The sequence below is a fragment of the Carya illinoinensis genome, chromosome 3, assembly GCF_018687715.1.
Source record: "Carya illinoinensis cultivar Pawnee chromosome 3, C.illinoinensisPawnee_v1, whole genome shotgun sequence".
NCBI classification, from domain to species: domain Eukaryota; kingdom Viridiplantae; phylum Streptophyta; class Magnoliopsida; order Fagales; family Juglandaceae; genus Carya; species Carya illinoinensis.
In genome coordinates this window covers 27,062,178-27,083,138 of record NC_056754.1, presented here as the reverse complement: position 1 = coordinate 27,083,138, position 20,961 = coordinate 27,062,178, and the positions used below count along the sequence as shown (strand labels likewise).

At 34.0% G+C, this 20,961-nt stretch overlaps 1 long non-coding RNA gene across 1 annotated transcript; it reads right to left on the bottom strand.

Annotated features, from left to right (window-relative positions):
- Window positions 1–1,770: 1,770 nt before the first annotated feature.
- On the bottom strand, window positions 1,771–18,115 carry LOC122303992. The gene is made up of 4 exons (XR_006240881.1): window positions 17,885–18,115; window positions 3,032–3,150; window positions 2,607–2,810; window positions 1,771–2,505 (listed from the first exon to the last, which is right to left on the bottom strand). It is a non-coding gene; the product is annotated as an uncharacterized LOC122303992 (long non-coding RNA).
- Between the last annotated feature and the right edge of the window lie 2,846 nt (window positions 18,116–20,961).

Sequence of the window (20,961 nt, the reverse complement as noted above, 5' to 3'; positions counted from 1 at the left end):
TCACAGCTTCTTCCCCTACCTCTTGCCGACCTAACCCATCCAATTCCAGCCTCGATCCGTTGCCGGAGCAGCTCACGAGCTCAACTCCGTTCAGCCCCTTTCGGGGCTTCCACTGCCACCCACGGCCATAAGTCACTTCCTTTAGCTTCATAAACATCTCAAGGACATTTTCTATCAATTTCGTATCTTGGTTTGTCCCCGTTTGAAAGTGGGTAATTTATTACCCACGGCCACAGTGTAAAATATACTGTTATGTTGCTTTTTCTCCGCCGTTTGCAACGCTGCGAGCTTTCAAAAAATACCGAATAGCGTTGTAAATATTTTCCAAACTCTACTTTTAGATATAAATATATTATGCTCTTAAAATAATTTATCTGGTTGGTTGGTTGATTTCGGACTGAGTCCGAGGAGTTCGAGGGTCGGATAGATTGAGGATGGAGTTGTTTGGTTTGTTGATTTGTGATTGGTTGGTTGTTTTGTGCCTTGAAGTTGCATTTACATGGTGCATGCATGTGCATTTTATTTAATTGAGAAAAATCATATTTTGTTGGCGTAAATGGATTTTTGGGTGCGTGTGTATCACGACCCCACGCCGAGATGGGGTATTATCTCAGTGGAGCTCCTTTGGTCACTCGGGAGCGTAATATACTGAGTGACGTACCCTGAGTTGTCGCTGGGCGACAATGTGAGTGGGCGGGATGGTAATGCTCTCGTACCGACTCCGTGACCCTTCGCTGGTGAGGGCTAGAGGATGCTTGGCTACGAACGCGCGGGGCGCGGAACTGAGCATCGCTCGTTTAGGTATCATACGCGTGTCAAAAACATATTTAACCACTATAAGATGTTTCGGAACCTTTGAGAAATTGTACAAAAAATCTTAAAAATTCAATAAAAGACACTTTCCATGCTCACCCACTTACATAAGTTAAATTCATCTTTGCTACTATAAGTTTCATATAAGCTAACTAGGTATTGAATCGTGGGAAAGAGAGAGTTAGGGGAAGGATACAATACAAGGAAAACAAATCTTTAAAAATTGTATTTTTTGCTGCAACCAAAAGTGAGAAAATTTGAGTAAGTACTCATTCAAAAACATAAATACAACTTATGGCATATATAGAAGAAGAAGTGAAATCTTGCATCACCTCTAAGACCCTTACAAAACCACCTTCATTATTGGTTTTCAATTTTGAAATGAGAGGGGCCCCCAAAATAATCAAGCACTAAAAAGATAGATAACTAGCCAAAACTACATAAATCACACTATAATATTAGTTTAAAAATAGATAACAAACAGGAGAAATAGTGCTTAAGGAAGAAAGCCCAGTAATGTCATGATCAATAGTGCTAAAATAAACTAAACAGTATAGCAGTCAAGCCACTTTACGAAAAGAATTCTACAACTAGCCCAATTAGAGAAATTCCTTAGATTTCATGAGAAAATGAACCAAAGCACCTCAAGCCTTTCACTCTTACGTTTCTTGTTATTGGTTAAATGACCAAGATTAGTTCAATAACAACACTTAACACTTTTAGTACCTCGTCATAGACATGCAAGATCTAGGAAATGAATTTCTTGTTTGGAAGATATTAAACCCAGATTGAAATGTCCAATTTGGATTTTACAAGCTTTTATCATCAAATTAATATTGTTTTCAATGACATTTACTTAAGTATTTTTGTTCTCTTAAATATTATCTACGTATATTTAAATCCTTTGAGAAAACTATTGCAAGTCACAAACAATCAGACAATTATTTTGGAGAGAGAGTACACATTTTTCATGAAAAAATATTGACTAGTGAGAAGAGAGCAGAAAAGTTTATAATGTGAACTACATTGTCTTACCCAAACCTGAATTGCATTAGTTACCAAATGGTTTGCAATCAATGCAAAGTTAGCCACTCCAATACCTTCATTAGATTGCTTCATTTGAGATGAAGATAAATCCGTCTCCACATTTCCCTCAATAGAACAACCAGGATCATTATTCTATTGTAGAAAAGTATTGTGCACGAAGCTTCCATCATAAGCAAATCTATTTAAGCTAGATACTGCAGAAGATATAAGACCAACATCCTTAGAATACACTTTCATACTTCCACCTTCCCCACGATAAAGAATCATGAACTTTAGTCTCCCTCATTTTATGATTCTAGAGAGATAAATCCTTCAAGTCATGCCTGTCATGCACTTGACAAACATAAATATGTAACACATCCGTAAAAGAAATTTGATAATTATTTTCACCTTGAAACAAATAACAATAATTTTCAACTTAAATATAACATAAATGCATTTAAAGAAAAAAATAGTAATGCACTAGATAGCACAAGGTAGCAAGGTACTTATTAGTAACTGTCTCATTTTGATTGTCTGAACCTGTTTGCTGTTCCTCTCTCTTTTTATCATTTATGGACGTAGATGAGCTTGAAAATGGGGTAGTTGAATGAGATGCTACAGAAACATCCAATTGACCAAGAGAAGCCCACCTTTCTTCGACATCTTGAACATTTTCATTTGTTAGAAACAGCAGCAAAAATAGGGAGAGAGGGAAAAAGTATCACAAAGATGCATGTTAATATATAGAATTTAAGGTAACATACTTCCACAAGCCCCCACACTTCTCGGCCTGCTTGTTCTTCTGCACGCTTCAAGGCTTTTGGTTTCCAACTTGCAGCTCCATCTCCAACAATAGAAGAAGATAAAAGTTGATTCTCACTATCTTTACTCCCATTCATATATTTTGGATAACCACTACCATTATCTTTCAAATAAGGATTCAATTCCTTAGGATGCACCTTATTTGTCTATAATAGAATTAAATAAATCATGTTATAATAAGTATGGTACGACAGGCAACAAAGGAGACATAAATGTTTCATGCAAACAGAATATGCATGTAAAAATTTGGAAAAAGATAAAAGGGGAATGGGAACCATAAGTACAAAAAAGAAGAAGATAAAAATAAAAGTACATTTCAAATTAGAACAACTGAATTTTCATGTGAGTTGTCAAACTAAGATTATACCTCCTCAATGAGAGTTTCTTCTAACCGGATGTCAACAGTTACTACAAACCTTCAAACCCTCCTTCCAGCAGGTTGAAGCATCATTCTAATTCCATCTGTTTTCTCACAATTTCCATACCCTTCATGGAATGATTAGTTTTTATTACCACTTTCTAAAAATTAAAAGAAAAAAGTAATATTTAACCACTATAAGATGTTTCGATGCCTTTGAGACAATGTACATGAAATTTTAAAAATTCAATAAAAAACCTTTCCAGGACTACATTAGGTAGAAAATGAAAATAATCTACTTGCCTACTTACACAAATTAAATTCATCTTTGCTGCTATAAGTTTCATATAAGAGAGAAGGATACAATACAAAGAAAAATAACTTATAATACTATGCAGCGGATAATTTTTTTTTTCTTTAGCAATACTATGCACCAAACTGAAAATATCCCAAATGATTAAAACATACTTCATACATAAAGATCCATTGAACAATTAAGATTACAACACTAGTCTAAAATGACTATGATCCAAAAAAGTACTGGAGATGCAACTCCATAGTACAAGTAATAATTTAAGTTAACTACTACATTAATATTGACGTTGCACCGTTGCTCAGTCAACTGTGTCTAGTTGGTCAACTCCCGATTCTCCTTCAGGTCCTGTAACAAGATCTACCATTCGGAGAGAATGGTAGTTGTGACTACCACAGCGAGATTTGATTACAAATCTCAGTAAGTTAACAAAAAACCTCCACACAGGCTAATGATGCATGCATGACAGTAAAAGCATGAATGCATAATCAAATTCATAAGTAATTAAAGTATAACTTAACGTACAACATAGCATAACTGACATAAGTTAAATTGAAACGTGAACTGAATTTGACTTGACATGAACTTGATCTAAAACTTGACTTAACATGAACTTGCTCTGAAACTTGACTTAACATGAACGTGATCTGAAACTTATTCTTTAACTGTTTAAATACATACTCCACAGTTGTTGTGGCTCCATGTATTTTATGTGTCACAATTACTGTGTCTCATGTAGTGTATGCGTCACAATTGCTGTGACCCCAAACTTCGTGTGCCACAGTTGTTATGGACTTCACAAAACTGAATGTAACTCAACTTCTTGATATGAAATTGAACTTGAACTGAAACTTAACTTATCATAAATTTGATCTGACTTATTTACATAACATGAACTTGGATTTGAATTCTGACAATCAAAATGATTCCGCCAGTCATTTCGTCAGGAATAGTGAACAATCTGAATGATTCTGCCTAACATATTCCATCAGAGATACTCAGACAATCAGAATGATTCCATCACGAGTATTTTAAATAAAATATCCTAACAATCAAAATGATTACGCCAGGAGTATCTGCATAACTGAACTTGAACTGAATTTTGACAATCAAAATGATTTCGCCAAAAGTACCTCGCCTGAATTACAAAAGGAGATCCTCGAACAATCATAATGATTTCATCACGAGTATCCTAGACATAACAAACTTGAACGTAACTCGAAAGACATGACGTACTTGAGATAGAAACATTTCGTAACATGGCATAACATGTAATAGACAACATATTTAACATAACATACTTGTAACAGTGAATATTACATGTCTTGACATATATGTAATAGATGACATACTTAACATGACGTACTTGTAATGTATAGTGATACATGACAGAATATCTTGTGTAATAGATGAATAACTCATGACAGGTTAAATTCTGTGTAACAGACAAATATGTGATAACTTGACATGGCATGACAAATATGATAACACACATATGTATACTATAGTTCCTTTAGTTAGCACATATATACAGTAAACTGTTAGTAAGTTAAAAGAACTTACCTCGATCTTTGCATTTTTTACGAAAGCTCAAGCGCGATCACGAGGAATTGTAATTAGTGATTCTAAAAGTTAGAAATAAATCACTAATAATTTGAAATATGAAAAAATACTAACTTAAGAGTAAAATTTTCATTTTACCCTCTACATGTGAGAAAATGACCATTTTATCCCTAACTTAAGGGTTTTGCATGCTAACTCCAAAAGTCACCAAAATTTACATGCCTCATGTAAATTTTATCCTAAACTCAAATATCAATTTAGAAAAATTTAAAACTAATCACAACTATTAAAACTCCATAGGGTCGAAATTCTCATATGCCATTTCCATTGATTTTTGTTTCTAACTTGTTTTGATCAACCTTTTGATCTATGACTTATAAAGATATGATCTTCAAACCAAACCATCACATGATTTAAAAATATGTCCTAAAACATATATAAGCTTTTAATTCAAGATCACATGGTTAAACATTAAACAAAACATAAATTGAGCCAAGAACATCCACACTTTGGCCTATCCGAACATCGTTTTGCATAATATTTCATATTTTTGAAACTAACATCAAATATCTTCAAAATAATATTCTAACATGTATATAAGAGGCTTAGGATCCTCCAATAAAATTATCAAAGCTATTGGAATAGGTTTAAACCACCAAAGATTTAAACTTTCTCAAAACAGAAACTATTTTTCCTCTTCCAGTTTCTAAGTTTCTAGATCTAAGAAAATATTTTATCGAAGCCTTTAATCATGCAAAAAATCCTTGACAAATAATCATATACACAGGTTAACCATACTTCATAAAAATTTTAGACCAAGATCTATCCATTAGCTTGGTCAAAAACTCCAAAATACAACATATTCTCAAATTTATCTCCCAGAATGACCTTTTTAGAGTTTAAACAATATTTGACTAACCAAATGATGTTCAAATAGAACAAATAAGCTATACACATAAATTAGACTCAAAACGGAACAATTTGTATCAAGGAAAATTTATGATAAAACAATTAAAAGAGCTTCTAAATGGGCGTGCAAAAGATCACCTAAAAGCTGTCCGAGAGAGTGTTTGGTGTTCTTTCAATGAAAGGTGTAAAGGAAGATGATTTCATGGGGAGTGGGCTGGAGATATTTATGCACAAGATATGGAAGAGGATGAGGCTGAAGTGAGGATTGAGTGTTGGCCGTTCTTACTCAATAATATCCACAAAAATCAGCTCAAGATATTTTTATCCAATAATATCCACAAAAATCAGCTCAAGATATTTTCTAAAGGTGGAGTGTAGACTTGGAAGAGTGAGGTGGCTAAGATATTTCCATGTGTCCAATTAAAATTTTTCTAACTTAATTTGGACATTCCACACTGTGATTTTGAAACTACAGTGACAATCGTTTATCAATAATCAGCCCCAAAGTGACCCTAAAAATAAAATCACAGTTTCAAATAGGCGTTTCGTCCCAAAATATGAAAAAGAGTTATTGCGCTATAAGATCTTAAATAATCCACCAAGTCTAATGGCACAAACCATAACACATTCTGATACTTCTAACTATCTTCAATAATTAAAAACACACTTTTAATACCATAGTGAGTGATAACACTAACTATGTGGTTAGATTAAAACCTATATGATTAATAGATTCATGAAAACGTATAGGGTCTTCACGAGGTTCCTAAAGCCAATAGAAATTCCACAATTGAATTTCTAGCGGGCTGTTACGATCTCCCCTCCTAAAAAAAAGATTTCGTCCTTGAAATCGAAGTAAGTAAGAAATAGCAAGTTAAGGAAGAAGTGTTGCTTACCAACCTGCTATCTATCCCGTATATATCTACCTTTGAGATCATGTCATTCCTTAACTCTCTCACTTTAATCAACAATTATATTATAATTCTTTCTACAAGGTTGGCCAAGTTGTATCGACATACTCTCCAAACCTAAAACTTCAAGTAATTATTCTTCCGAAACTCTTCATTAGAAAAATATAAGCAATATACTTTAAGTGTTCTTGTAAATAACATAGTTAGTAGAGAATTAATCAAAATTAAGCAGCTAACCTCATTTTTCAACAAAAATGATGGCCATCTTTTTAGACCAGACAAGCATCGCAGGCACCGCAAAGCTATGATGGTACGATGCTCTTCTATAGCTGTCAAGCACTGCAGAGTTATGATATTACATCTCTTGTCTCTTATAGAAAGATGTTTCACGAGAGATACTGTGAAGCAATAGAGATGATTTGTCATAATTTTCTCTATAAAAGATATATTCAGTTCATCTTTATTCGCATCTCATCTTCTTCACTTTTCTGTAATTAGTCTGCATTCTTACTCTGCAATCTCTTTCTGCATTCTCACTTTGCAATGGCTCAGCAATCTTCTCATAACCAATATATGAGGTTTCTGCACCTCGTTTACCAGTTGTTTCTGCTTCTACCGTAGGTGCTATAATGCAATACAATAATAATCTGACTAATAAGTCAGATAATGAAGTTATCTACTCTCGGTACCCGATGCTCATCAACCATTGTCGCATTTTCTCATCGACTACAATCCAAAACTTGTTGGATTGACAAACTCAACAAGGATATTTCTATCTTTCAGCGACTTCTTCTGGAGTCCAACATGAAGATAGGAGCAATAAAGTAAGAGAATAGAAATTTAAAATTATTGCTTAAATCTTCTTTTCGATTGCCTACTCCTTTAGATAGGGATGCCATACAGATTTTTGAAGAGCAATAGCACTTAAAGAATGAGGCGAAGAGTCTCAAATTTTTGTAATTTTGTTTCGAGATAATAAAATAATATTTCACAAATATTCATATTTGTGTTTCTATCTTTTGGTAATAATATTTCACTTCTTACAAAACCATAATATGAATCTAAAATAATAATTGTATTTAAGAGATGATATTTCAGATCTAATAATTTCATTCATCTCCTCCTTGAAGTCGCAAGGGTTTCAGATTTATATTTCAAATATGTGCATTTTTCATGAACTCTTCTGGAACCTCAATAATATTTAAATCCTCTATATAAACTGCAATAAGTTAATATAGATACTGAAAATATATGGAAAATAGCTTGTTTTAGATCATATAAGGATTTTTGAAACTTAATAGAATATATATTTCTGGATGTATTCAGATTAGAAGCTTCAGGCATTTTTATATCTTTCAGGAATTTTCATATATATGTCATGATCCAATGATCCAAATAAATATGCAGTTAATCATACATATCCAATCAATCTTAACTAAGCTTAACAATATAAAGGTCTTAGAAATATATCAGGAATGGAATTTAATCTATATGCTCTTGGGGCGTTAGTGTCTGTCTCTCTAGGAGTGACTGCATACACTCGAGTTGGCACTGGAGGCCGTGGCTTTGGTTTGAAATCTCTGTTGGGAACAATGCCTTTCCTCTGAGCTCTCTTGGGACAATTTTTGATCACATGGTCAAGTTCGCCACATCCGAAACAAAGTCCTAAGGTGAGTTTACACTTACCTCCATGATTCTTTCCGCACATCTCACATATTGGATATATGGTCGGCATTGAGCTTTCAATCTCAATGCCTTTCCTTTTGTCTAGTCCAGTAAACACCTTCTTCCTTTCCGAACTCTCTTTACTAGCATACAGTGAAGTCCTCTTTCTTTCTACATTGACCGAGGCAATCAAACTCTTCTGCTTTGCCTCTGCTATGGCAGCGACGTTTACCATCTCTTGATAATTCTCTATTCTAAGGCAAGCTACTTAACTACGGATTCTAGACTGAAGTCCTACTTGAAACTTCTGCGCCTGGATCCATTGAGTAGAAATCAAGTGTGGTGCAAACCTTCCCAACGCCATGAATTTAGTGGTGTACTGCTCTACGGTCAAACTACTTTGTGTTAAGGATGCGAACTCCTGGGCCTTCAGTTATTTGACAGAGTCTAGGAAGAATCTGTTGTCAAACTCTTCCTTGAACCTCTCCCATGACAATGTAACCATACTTCCCAGTTCCCTAACTAAAAGCTGCCTATGTGTATCCCACCATATTCCGACTTTCCCTTGGAATAGGTATCCAGCATATAGAACCTTCTAGTCCTCAGTACACCCACAAATCTCATAAGTCGTCTCAAGATCCATAATCCATTTTTCAGCTTTCAGTGCCCCCTCATTACCAGAAAAATTCGGGTAACGGGTAATCAAAAACTTCTCATATGGACAACCCTTAACTTCGGGCCTAGGTACGTGTACTTACTGCTGTTGCTGATGTCTAAACATGTCAGTCTACATACGTACAGGTTCAGCTAATCTGCCATTAAATCGGGGCATTTTGATTCTCCTTATTAAAATCTCCCTTAGGGTTTCGAGGTATTCTACCGCGAGTCATGTGTCCTTTCCTGAAACACACAAGTACACATATTACAACCACATACTACCTTTTATACCTTAAGAAATTCAAGCCTGATGACGACTAAAATTTCAAGCCAAATGTTTGGTGCATTTCCTAAGGACACGTGGATTTATAACCTAGAGACTTATTGCTCTGATACCACCCTGTGAAGCCCCTAAATTTCACTTGGGATCGGACGGACATTTGAAGTGTCGAGACATGCAACACAAGGTTACCTGCTCCCGTTCATGACATATAAGATGTAATGTTCCTGACATGCATCTAACATTATGCAATATTCGCAGTAGATAAATTTTTTTTCTTTAGCAATACTATGCACCAAACTAAAAATATCCCAAATGCTTAAAACATACTTTATACATAAAGACCCATTGAACAACTAAGATCACAACACTAGTCCAAAATGGCTATGATCCAAAAAACTTACTGGAGATGCAACTCCATAGTACAAGTAGTAATTTAAATTAACTACTACATTAACATTGACGTCGCACCGTTGCTCAGTCAACTGTGTCTAGTTGGTCAGCTCCCGATTCTCCTTCAAGTCCTGTAACAAGATCTATCATTCGGGGAGAATGGTAGTTGAGACTACCACAATGAGATTTGATTACAAATCTCAGTAAGTTAACAAAAAATCTTCACACAGGCTAATGATGCATGCATGACAGTAAAAGCATGAATGCATAATTAAATTCATAAGTAATTAAAGCATAACTTGACGTACAACATAGCATAACTGACATAACTTAAATTGAAATATGAACTGAACTTGACTTGATATGAACTTGATCTGAAACTTGACTTAACATGAATTTGCTCTGAAACTTGACTTAACATGAACTTGCTCTGAAACTTGACTTAACATGAACGTGATCTGAAACTTATTCTTTAACTGCTTAAATACATACTCTACAGTTGTTGTGGCCCCATGTATTCTACATGTCATAATTGCTGTGTCTCATGTGGTGTATGCGTCACAATTGTTGTGACCCCATACTTTGTGTGCCACAGTTGTTATAGATCCCACAAAACTGAATGTAACTCAACTTCTTGATATGAACTTGAACTTGAACTGAAACTTAACTTATCATAAACTTGATCTGACTTATTTACTTAACATGAACTTGGACTTGAATTCTGACAATCAAAATGATTCCACCAGTCGTTTCGTCAGGAATAGTGAACAATCAGAATGATTATGCCTAACATATTCCATCAGAGATACTCAGACAATCAAAATGATTCCATCACGAGTATTTTAAATAAGATATCCTAATAATCAGAATGATTATGCCAGGAGTATCCGCATAACTGAACTTGAACTAAATTCTGACAATCAAAATGATTTCGCCAAAAGTACCTAGCTTGAATTACAAAAGGAGATCCTTGGACAATCATAATGATTCATCTGGAGTATCCTAGACATAACAAACTTGAATGTAACTCGAAAGACATGACGTATTTGAGATTGAAACATTTCGTAACATGGCATAACATATAATAGACAACATATTTAATATGACATACTTGCAACAGTGAATATTACATGTCTTAACATATATGTAATAGAGGGCATAGTTAACATGACGTACTTATAATGTATAGCAATACATGATAAATTGTGTAATAGATGAATAACTCATGACAGACTAAATTATGTGTAACAGACAAATATGTGATAACTTGATATGGCATGGCATATATGATAACACATACATATTTACTTAGCACACATACACAGTAAACTGCTAGTAAGTTAAAAGCTAACTTACCTTAATTTCCGCGTTTCTTATGAAAGCTCAAGCGCGATCACGAGAAATTGTAATTAGTGATTCTAAAAGTTAGAACTAAATCAATATTAATTTGAAATATGTAAAAATACTAACTTAAGAGTAAAATTTTCATTTTACCCTTTACATGTGAGAAAATAATCATTTTACCCCTAACTTAAGGGTTTTGCATGCTAACTCCAAAAGTCACCAACATTTATATGCCTCATGTAAATTTGATCCTAAACTCAAATATCAATTTAGAAAAATTTAAAACTAATCACAACTATTAAAACTCTATAGGGCCGAAATTCTCATATGCTATTTCCATTGATTTTTGTTTCTAACTTGTTTGATCAACTTTTTGATCTATGACTTACAAAGATGTGATTTTCAAACTAAATCATCACATGATTTAAAAATATGTCTTAAAATATATAGAAGCTTCTAATTCAAGATCACATGGTTAAACATTAACCAAAACATAAATTGAGCCAAGAACATCCACACTTTGGCCTATCCGAACATCTCTTTGCATAATATTTCATATCTTTGAAACTAATATCAAATATCTTCAAAATAATATTCTAACATGTATATAAGAGGCTGAGGAGCTTTCAGTAAAATTATCAAAACCATTGGAATAGGTTTAAACTACCAAAGATTTAAACTTTCTCAAAACAGAAACTATTTTTCCTCTTCCAGTTTCTAAGTTTCTAGATCTAAGAAAATCTTTCATCAAAACCTTTAATCATGAAACAAATCCTCAAAAAATAATCATATACATAGGTTAACAATAATTCATAAAAATTTTGGACCAAGATCTATCTATTAGCTTGGTCAAAAACTCTAAAATACAACATATTCTCTAGTTTATCTCCCAGAATGACCTTTCTAGAGTTTAAATAATAATTGATTGACCAGATTATTTTCAAATGGAACAAATAAGAGATCTGCGTAAACTAGACGAAAAAATGAATAACTTATATGAAGGAAATTTTATGATAAAACACTTAAAAAAGCTTTGAAATGGGTGTGCAAAAGAACACCTAAAAGCTGTCCGAGAGAGTGTTTGGTGTTCTTTCAATGAAAGGTGTAAAGGAAGATTATTTCGTGGGAAGTGGGCTGGAGATATTTATGCACAAGATATGGAAGATGATGAGCCTGAAGTGAGGGTTGAGTGTTGGCCTTTCTTACCCAATAATATCCACAAAAATCAGCTCAAGATATTTTTACCCAATAATATCCACAAAAATCAGTTCAAGATATTTTTTAAAGGTGGAGTGTAGACTTGGAAGAGTGAGGTGGGTAAGATATTTCCATGTGTACAATTAAAACTTTTCTAACTTAATTTAGACGTTCCACACTGTGATTTTGAAACTACAGTGACAATCATTTATCAATAATCAGTCCCAAAGTGACCCTAAAAATAAAATCACAGTTTCAAACAGGCATTTCATCTCAAAATATGAAAAAGAGCTATTGCGTTATAAGACTTTAAATAATCTACCGAGTCTAATAGCACAAACCATAACACATTCTGACACTTCTAACTATCTCCAATAATTAAAAATACACTTTTGATATTATAGTGAGTGATAGCACTAACTATGTGGCTAGACTAAAACCTATATGATTAATAGATTCGTGAAAACGTATAGGGTCTTCACGAGGTTCCTAAAGCCAATAGAAATTCCACAATTGAATTTCTAGCATGCTGTTACAGCATCACCTCTAATACCCTTATAAAACCACCTTCATTATTGGTTTTCAATTTGAAAATGACGAGGCCTCGTACCATTTTACTTTTAGAAACAGGCGAAACCCATGGGCCGCACCTTCTGTCTAAAAATACTCAGTCCTTCTCCTACACCATCTTCTCCTCCATCAAAGTTCCGTTCTTGAGGATTGAATCTAGATTCGACATCATGGAGGTACATGGAACAAAAATTCAAACATTCTACATGGATACAGGCCTCCGCAATTGAACCTTCTGGATGGGCCTTATTCTTAACGTATCTCTTAAATTTTCCAAGATACCGTTCGAAAGGATACATCCACCTATATTGAATTGACCCTGCAAGTAGTGCCTCATGTGGCAAATGATAGACTAGGTGGACCATTACATCAAAGAATGTAGGTGGAAATATCATCTCTAGCTTGCACAAAATGACGGCTATGTCAGACTGAAGCCGTTCTAAGACATCAACCTTGATAGTTCTTGCACAAAGTTCTTTGAAATATGTGCTCAGCTCAGTCAATGCTAATCGTATATCTTGTCGTAAGTATCCACAAATTGCAACAGGTATTAATCTTTGCATAAAAATATGACAATCGTGACTTTTCATGCCAGAGATTTTGCAATCAACAACACTCACACATCTCGCAATATTAGAAGCGAAACCATCTGGGAATTTGACATCATTCAACCATTTACAAAAACCTACCCTCTCAGCTCCATACAAGGTGTAACATGCATGTGGCATACTCACACGTTGTCCATCCTGGATCAAGTGTAACTCTTTTCTTATATTGGGATTGGAAAGGTCACGACGTGCATTGACATGATCTTTAATTTTCCCAGCGATATTCATCAAAGTTCCTAAGATGTTGTCACATATGTTCTTCTCAATGTGCATTACATCAAGGTTATGTCTAAGTTTTAGAGTTGACCAATACGGCAATTGGAAAAAGATACTTCTTCTGGTCCAATTTAACTCATCAGTGGTACGCTTTCTCTTCTTTGTAGATTTGCCAAAATTAGTATCTGGAATATTCTGCAATTGATTAAGTATATCTTCTCCTGACAACTACTGAGGTGGGCCACGATGCTCTGCACTGCCATTAAAAATACTCTTTTTCTTTCTCCAAATGTGGCCCAGGGGTAAGAATCGGCGATGACCCATGTAACAATGTTTTTGGCTGTATTTCAACCACAACGAATCTGTTTCTTGCTCGCACAATGGACATGCCATCTTCCCCTTAGTGCTCCACCTAGAGAGATTTCCGTAAGCAGGGAAGTCGTTAATTGTCCACATTAAAGCTGCATGCAATCGAAAAGTCTCTGTGGCCTTGGCATCGTATGTATCAACACCATTTTCCCATAGATCTAATAGTTCATCTATTAGAGGCTGCAAATAAACATCAATATCATTTCCTGGAGACCTTGGTCCAGGAATCAACAATGAGGTGATGAAAAATGGATCTTTCATGCATAGCCACGGGGGCAAGTTGTAAGGCACCAAAATCACTGGCCATATGCTGTAAGGCTTTGCCAAATTATTGGAGGGGTTGAAGCCGTCACTGGCTAAACCAAGCCATACATTTCGAGGATCTTCTGCAAACCAAGTATGTTCTTGATCAAATGCCTTCCAGACCTCAGAGTCAACAGGATGCCTTTGAATACCTTCCTCATTGACACGCTGATCCTTATGCCACCTCATATTAGCTGCTGTTTTACGTGACATAAACAATCTCTGCAACCTTGGCTTTAACGGAAAATGTCGTAGAACCTTTTGAGGAATTTGTCGTTGCTTATTGTTACTAAATATCCATCTTGATGACTTACATTTAGGGCACTCTTGTTTCTTTGCATTTTCCCTCCAATAAAGTATGCAATCATTTGGACAAGCATGTATTTTTGTGTAAGAAAATCCCAGACCTCGCTCTAAGTTCCGTGCCTCTTGATATGACTTCGGTAAAAGAGCATTCGGAAAAGCTGATTGTAGTACTTGAAGAAGCATGTCAAATGACTTTACACTCCAGCCACCAAGTGTTTTAATGTGCAGCAACTTAACTGAAAATGAAAGTTTAGAATACTTGGAACAACCTTCATAAAGAGGACGCTGTGAATCAACCAACAACTGGTCAAAATTCATGGTTGATTCACTTCCGACTGAGGTTGAACCCCCGGCAAAGAATGACTCGGGTGAAGGAACATTAGGGAAATTCCCTGCCCGAATGTCTTGTAACATAACATCAATGTCATCAATGTAGGGATCAGCTTGTTCGGGATCATGAAGATCGTCACCATCAATAAAAGGTAAATCTTCCTCCTCACCGTGAAATATCCATGTTGTGTAAGTTGGTTCAATACCTTTAATGAACAGATGTCTCTCTACCTGACTTATAGGTAGGAAATAATTATTTGAACATAGGGTACATGGACACCGGATTTCATCACTTGTAGAATGAGATCGAGCCAAAGTAATGAAATCTTTAACGCCTGTCGCATATTCACTGGATCGAAATCTATCAGTGATTTTCATCCAACTCTTGTCCATCTACGAAAAATACCTAAAGGTTAAAAATTGGTAAATTGGGAAAAAGATCCTTTAAAGAATCATGTGGGTAAGTGTGGGTAAGTGTTATTGCTCATCGCTCTTTAGTGTGGTGTATCATTATTTAATAATGATCAAAGAGTTTGGTGTTGGTAGCAACAAATTATAGAAAAACCTTTAACTAGTTCAAGAATGCATTGATATAATGCAGTTTGTATAATGCAGTTTATTCATGCATTGATATAATGCAGTAACCATATAATGCAGTGTAGAAATGCATTGATATAATGCAGTATTTATAATGCAGTTTGTGTAATGCAGTTTAGGAATGCATTGATATAATGCAGTATTTATAATGCAGTTTAGGAATGCATTCATATAATGCAGTATTTATAATGCAGTAACCATATAATGCAGTTTAGGAATGCATTGATATAATGCAGTATTTATAATGCAGTTTATTCATGCATTGATGTAAATGCAGTTTGTATAATGCAGTTTATTTATGCATTGAAATAATGCAGTAACCATATAATGCAGTTTAGAAATGCATTGATATAATGCAGTATTTATAATGCAGTAACCATATAATGCAGTTTAGGAATGCATTGATATAATGCAGTATTTATAATGCAGTTTGTATAATACAGTTTATTCATGCATTGAAATAATGCAGTAACCATATAATGTAGTTTAGAAATGCATTGATATAATGCAGTTTGTATAATGCAGTTTGTATAATGCAGTTTATTCATGCATTGATATAATGCAGTTTTTATAATGCAGTAACCATATAATGCAGTTTAGAAATGCATTGATATAATGCAGTATTTATAATGCAGTAACCATATAATGCAGTTTAGGAATGCATTGATATAATGCAGTATTTATAATGCAGTTTGTATAATACAGTTTATTCATGCATTGAAATAATGCAGTAACCATATAATGCAGTTTAAAAATGCATTGATATAATGCAGTATTTATAATGCAGTTTGTATAATGCAGTTTATTCATGCATTGATATAATGCAGTATTTATAATGCAGTAACCATATAATGCAGTTTAGAAATGCATTGATATAATGCAGTATTTATAATGCAGTAACCATATAATGCAGTTTAGAAATGCATTGATATAATGCAGTATTTATAATGCAGTATTTATAAGGGGAGTGAAAGTTCAGGAACAGGGGAGTGAAAGCTCAAGCCCAAAGCAAACAATATAACTGTATCTAGTATTAATAATACTTTCACTAAGAATTAACAATAGCCTATGAACAGAATTGGGAATTAGTCCTGAGAAAAAACAACAGCCCACAAACAGACCAAAGCAACAGTCAAAAAAGCCTATGAACAGAATTGGGAAAAAGCCATTGAATATCACAAGGCATACATATATATGTTAAGTTTTTTGATAAGTAGCAATCCGCATATATATGCCAAGTTGGAGAGAAAAGTCATAAGAAAGAAAGATTTCCCCATATCTTTTCACTTTTCTTAAACAGTTGCAACCACAATCCAGCCTGCCAACTAAACTGAGTTTCCTATGTTTTTTCTGGTTTTGTTTTGTTTTGTTTTTTTTTAAAACTTCCAATCTGATTGCAATTTCATGACTTATATGTTGTTTTTTGTAGGCAACTTATAATTACCATTACCATCCATATAAGGCTCAATTCAATGATCCTTTTTAACTGGACTACTTAAAGCTAGCCTAAAGGGAAGAGTACACTAGAAAACTTTTGGCACTTCCAAACTATACTACTGATTGATCATTTTATTATGAATAAACTATTTAATAAAAATTCCATTCAATTTTATTACAAAAATACATTTATAGGAAAAAGTTATTGGGAAATTAACCACACCTCCAAAAAAAGAAAAATCTATTGAGAAACCTTTTGTTTTTCACACATAACTTATTAACTCATCATACTGCTGATATAAAAACTTTCCAGATCAACTATGCTAAAAAATATTGGTGTTTGAATTTTATTTATTTATTTTTTAAGTTAGAATGAGATCCACTGTAAGTAGTTTGTGTAGGAAAACTGAATATAGAAAAAAACAGAGGAAAATAAAATGATTGACAGTTAATACATGATATCAAATAGAGCAAACGAAGCGTACAACAGTATTAACCACGTTCAAAATCTCAAAAGTGGTAAGAGAATATTCTAAAACAAAGCGAATCTATTTCCCTGCATGTATGCACATCCTTCCCTCCCAAAATACATAAAATTGTTCCAAAATACATAAGGATTATCTAGTGGTTTTAGCAACTTAAGACCCACACGCATTGCGTACCAACAGCAAAGCCTTGATTTGGAAAACAACAGCAAAGCCAAAAATAGGCTATATTGAGAGAACAACAACCAAGAGGCTATACGATTTCAGAAATTACAATCAAGAGGCTATACGATTTCAGAAATTAGAAGTGCTTTGACAACATATTCTGCCATTTCAAAGCCCTAAGTACCAAGAGAGAAACATCGGTTGAGACAGCTCGGAGAGTAAGAGAAACATGAGATAGACTCACCGGCGTCGAGAGGGCACAGTAGCTGAATCGACGGCGTACGCAACCAGCACACAGCAGAGAGACAATGGAGAGAACTGAGTCTCACTATCGGTAAAGGATTAGGTGAGGAGTTTTCCCACCAGTTAAGTGATTAAAAGACTTGTTGCAGCAGTATAGATGTCGCCGTAATTTAGCATTCTCCTGCCACAATAAAAATCTTATTGCAGCACAATTTATTACCGCGACATAAAACACCGCAACAAGTTCTTATTTCGGCAGCACTTCATAATGGACAGAAAATAATCCGGGGAAAAAGGAAATTGTGTATTTCCGGTGGGATTTTACTCGCTGAAAATGTTTAGAGCCACAAATTCTCACTTATTTTGTAGTGAAAATAGGAAGAAAGAGAGAAAAATTTTCACTGAGATGCTTATTAATATATAAAAGTTAAGGTAACATACTTCCTTAAGCTTTCGCCCTTTTCGGGCTACTTGTTCTTCTTCATGCTTCAAGGCTTATAGTCCCCAGCTTGTAGCTCCATCTCCTACAACAGAAGAAGATAAAACTAGGTTCCCACTAGGTTTACATTCATTCATATCTTTTAGATAACCACTACCATTATCCTTCAAATAAGAAGAGATACATGTTTCATGCAAACAGAATATGCATGTAAAAACTTGGAAAAATGTAGTAGGGCGATGGGAGCAAGAAATTAAAAAAAAAAAAAAAAAAGATAAAAGATAAAGATAAAAGAAGAAGATAAAAATATAAGTACATTGCAAATTAGAGTAACTGACTTTTCATGTGAGTTGTCAAACAAGGATTATAACTCCTGAGTTGGAGTTTCTTCTGATTGGATGTTAACAATCACAGGCTTTTCACCTTCCTTTCGGCAGGTCTAAGCATCCATTCTAATCCCATTTATTTTCTCACAATTTCCATCCCCTTCATAAAATGAGTAGTTCCTTGAAAAATTTCTAAAAACTAAAAAAAAAAAAAAAAAAAAAAGATACTTAACCACTATAAGATGTTTCAGCACCTTTGAGAAATTGTACATGAAATTTTAAAAATTCAATAAAAAACACTTTCCATCAATAAATTAGGAAGAAAAAGTAAAATAATTTGCTCACCCACTTACACAAGTTAAATCCATCTTTGCTGCTATAAGTTTTTTATAAGTCAACTAGGTATTGAACCATGGGGAAGTGAGAGTTAGGGGAAGGATACAATACAAGGAAAAAATACTTTTAAAATCATATTTTCTGCTGCAACCAAAAGTGAGAAAAGTCGAATAAGTGCTCCTACAAAAGCATATATACAATTTATGGCATGTATTTTTAAATTCATTTAACAATGTAGTAGAAGAAGTGGAATCTTGCATCACCTCTAAGACCCTTACAAAACCACCTCCATTATTGGTTTTCAATTTGAAGGTAATAGAGGACCCAAAATAATCAACTATTAGAAAGATAGATAACAAGGCAAAGACCACATAAATCACATTATAATATTGGTTTAAATATAAATATCAGGAAAAAGAAATAGTGCTTAAAAAAGAAAGCTCGCTAATGTCATGATCAATTGTGCTAAGATAAACTAAATGGTATAGTAGTTGAGCCGTTTTACGAGAATAATTCTACAACCAGCTCAGATTAGAAAAATCGCTTAGATTTCATCAGAAGATGACCCAAAACAAGTCAAGCCTTTCACCCTTACATTTCTTGTTATTGGTTAAATGACCAAAATAGTTCAATAATAACACTCAAACACTTTTAGTACCTTTTCATAGACATGCAAGACATAGGAAATTAATTTCTTATTGGGAAAGTATTGAACCTAAATTGTAATGCCCAATTTGGATTCTACAAGCTTTTGCCATCAAATTAATATTTTTCAATCAATGTTACTTAAATATTTTTCTTCTCTTAAATATGATCTGGATATAGTAAAATCCTCTATGAAAGCGTTGCAAGTTACAAACAATAAAAAAATCATTCTAGAGAGAGAATGCACTTTTTCATCAGAAATATTAAATAATGAGAAGAGCAAAAAAGTTTATAATGCGAACTACACTATTGTACCAAACTGTTATTGGCCTTTTATTGCTTTCCTTTCATACGAATATGAATTATGTTAGCTACCAACTAGTTTGCACTTAATGCATCATTAGTCACTCCAATACCTTCACTAAATTGCTTGATTGGAGATGAAGTAAAATCTGTCTCTACATTTCCCTCAACAGAACCAATAGGATCATTATTCTAATGTCAAAGAGTAGTGTGCGTGAAGCTTCCATCATTGACAAATCTACTTAAGCTAGATACTATAGAAGATATAAAGCCATCATCCTTAGAAAACATATTTCGATTCTTCTGCCTTCCCCATGATAAAGAATCTTGCACTTTAGCTTCCCTCATTTTATGATGCTAGAAAGGTACATCCTTCAAGTCAACCCCTGAGAAGCAGAATATGTAACATGTCAGAAAAAGGAATTTGATAATTATTTTCACCCCCAAACAAACAACAATATGTTTGAACTTAAATAGAAAATAATTGCATATAAAGGAAAAAAAGAAGAAGCAATGCATTGGATAAAGAAAGGTGACTAGGTACTTTTTGGTAACTGTCACACTTTGATTGTCTAAACCTATTCGTTGTTCCCCTCATTTTCTATAATTTTCACACATAGATGAGCTCGAGATGAAATAGCTGAACGAGATGCTATAGAAACATACAATTGACGAATAGAATCCCACCTTTCTTTGACAATTGGCATATTTCCATTTGTTTTAAACAACATCAAAAATAAGAAGAGGGAGGAAATGGATCACAAAAATGCTTGTTAATATATAGAATGTAAGATAACATACTTCTTTGCACAAATAATTTGCACGCTCACTCACACAAATTAAATCTATCTTTACTTCCATAAGTTCCATATAAGGCAAATAGGTATTGAATCGTGGAGAAGAGAGAATTAGGGGAAACGATACAATACAGAGAAAAATAACTTAAAAACTCGTATGTTTTACTGCAACTAAAAGCGAGAAAAATTGAATAAGTGCTCATACAAAACATAAATACAACTTATGGCATGC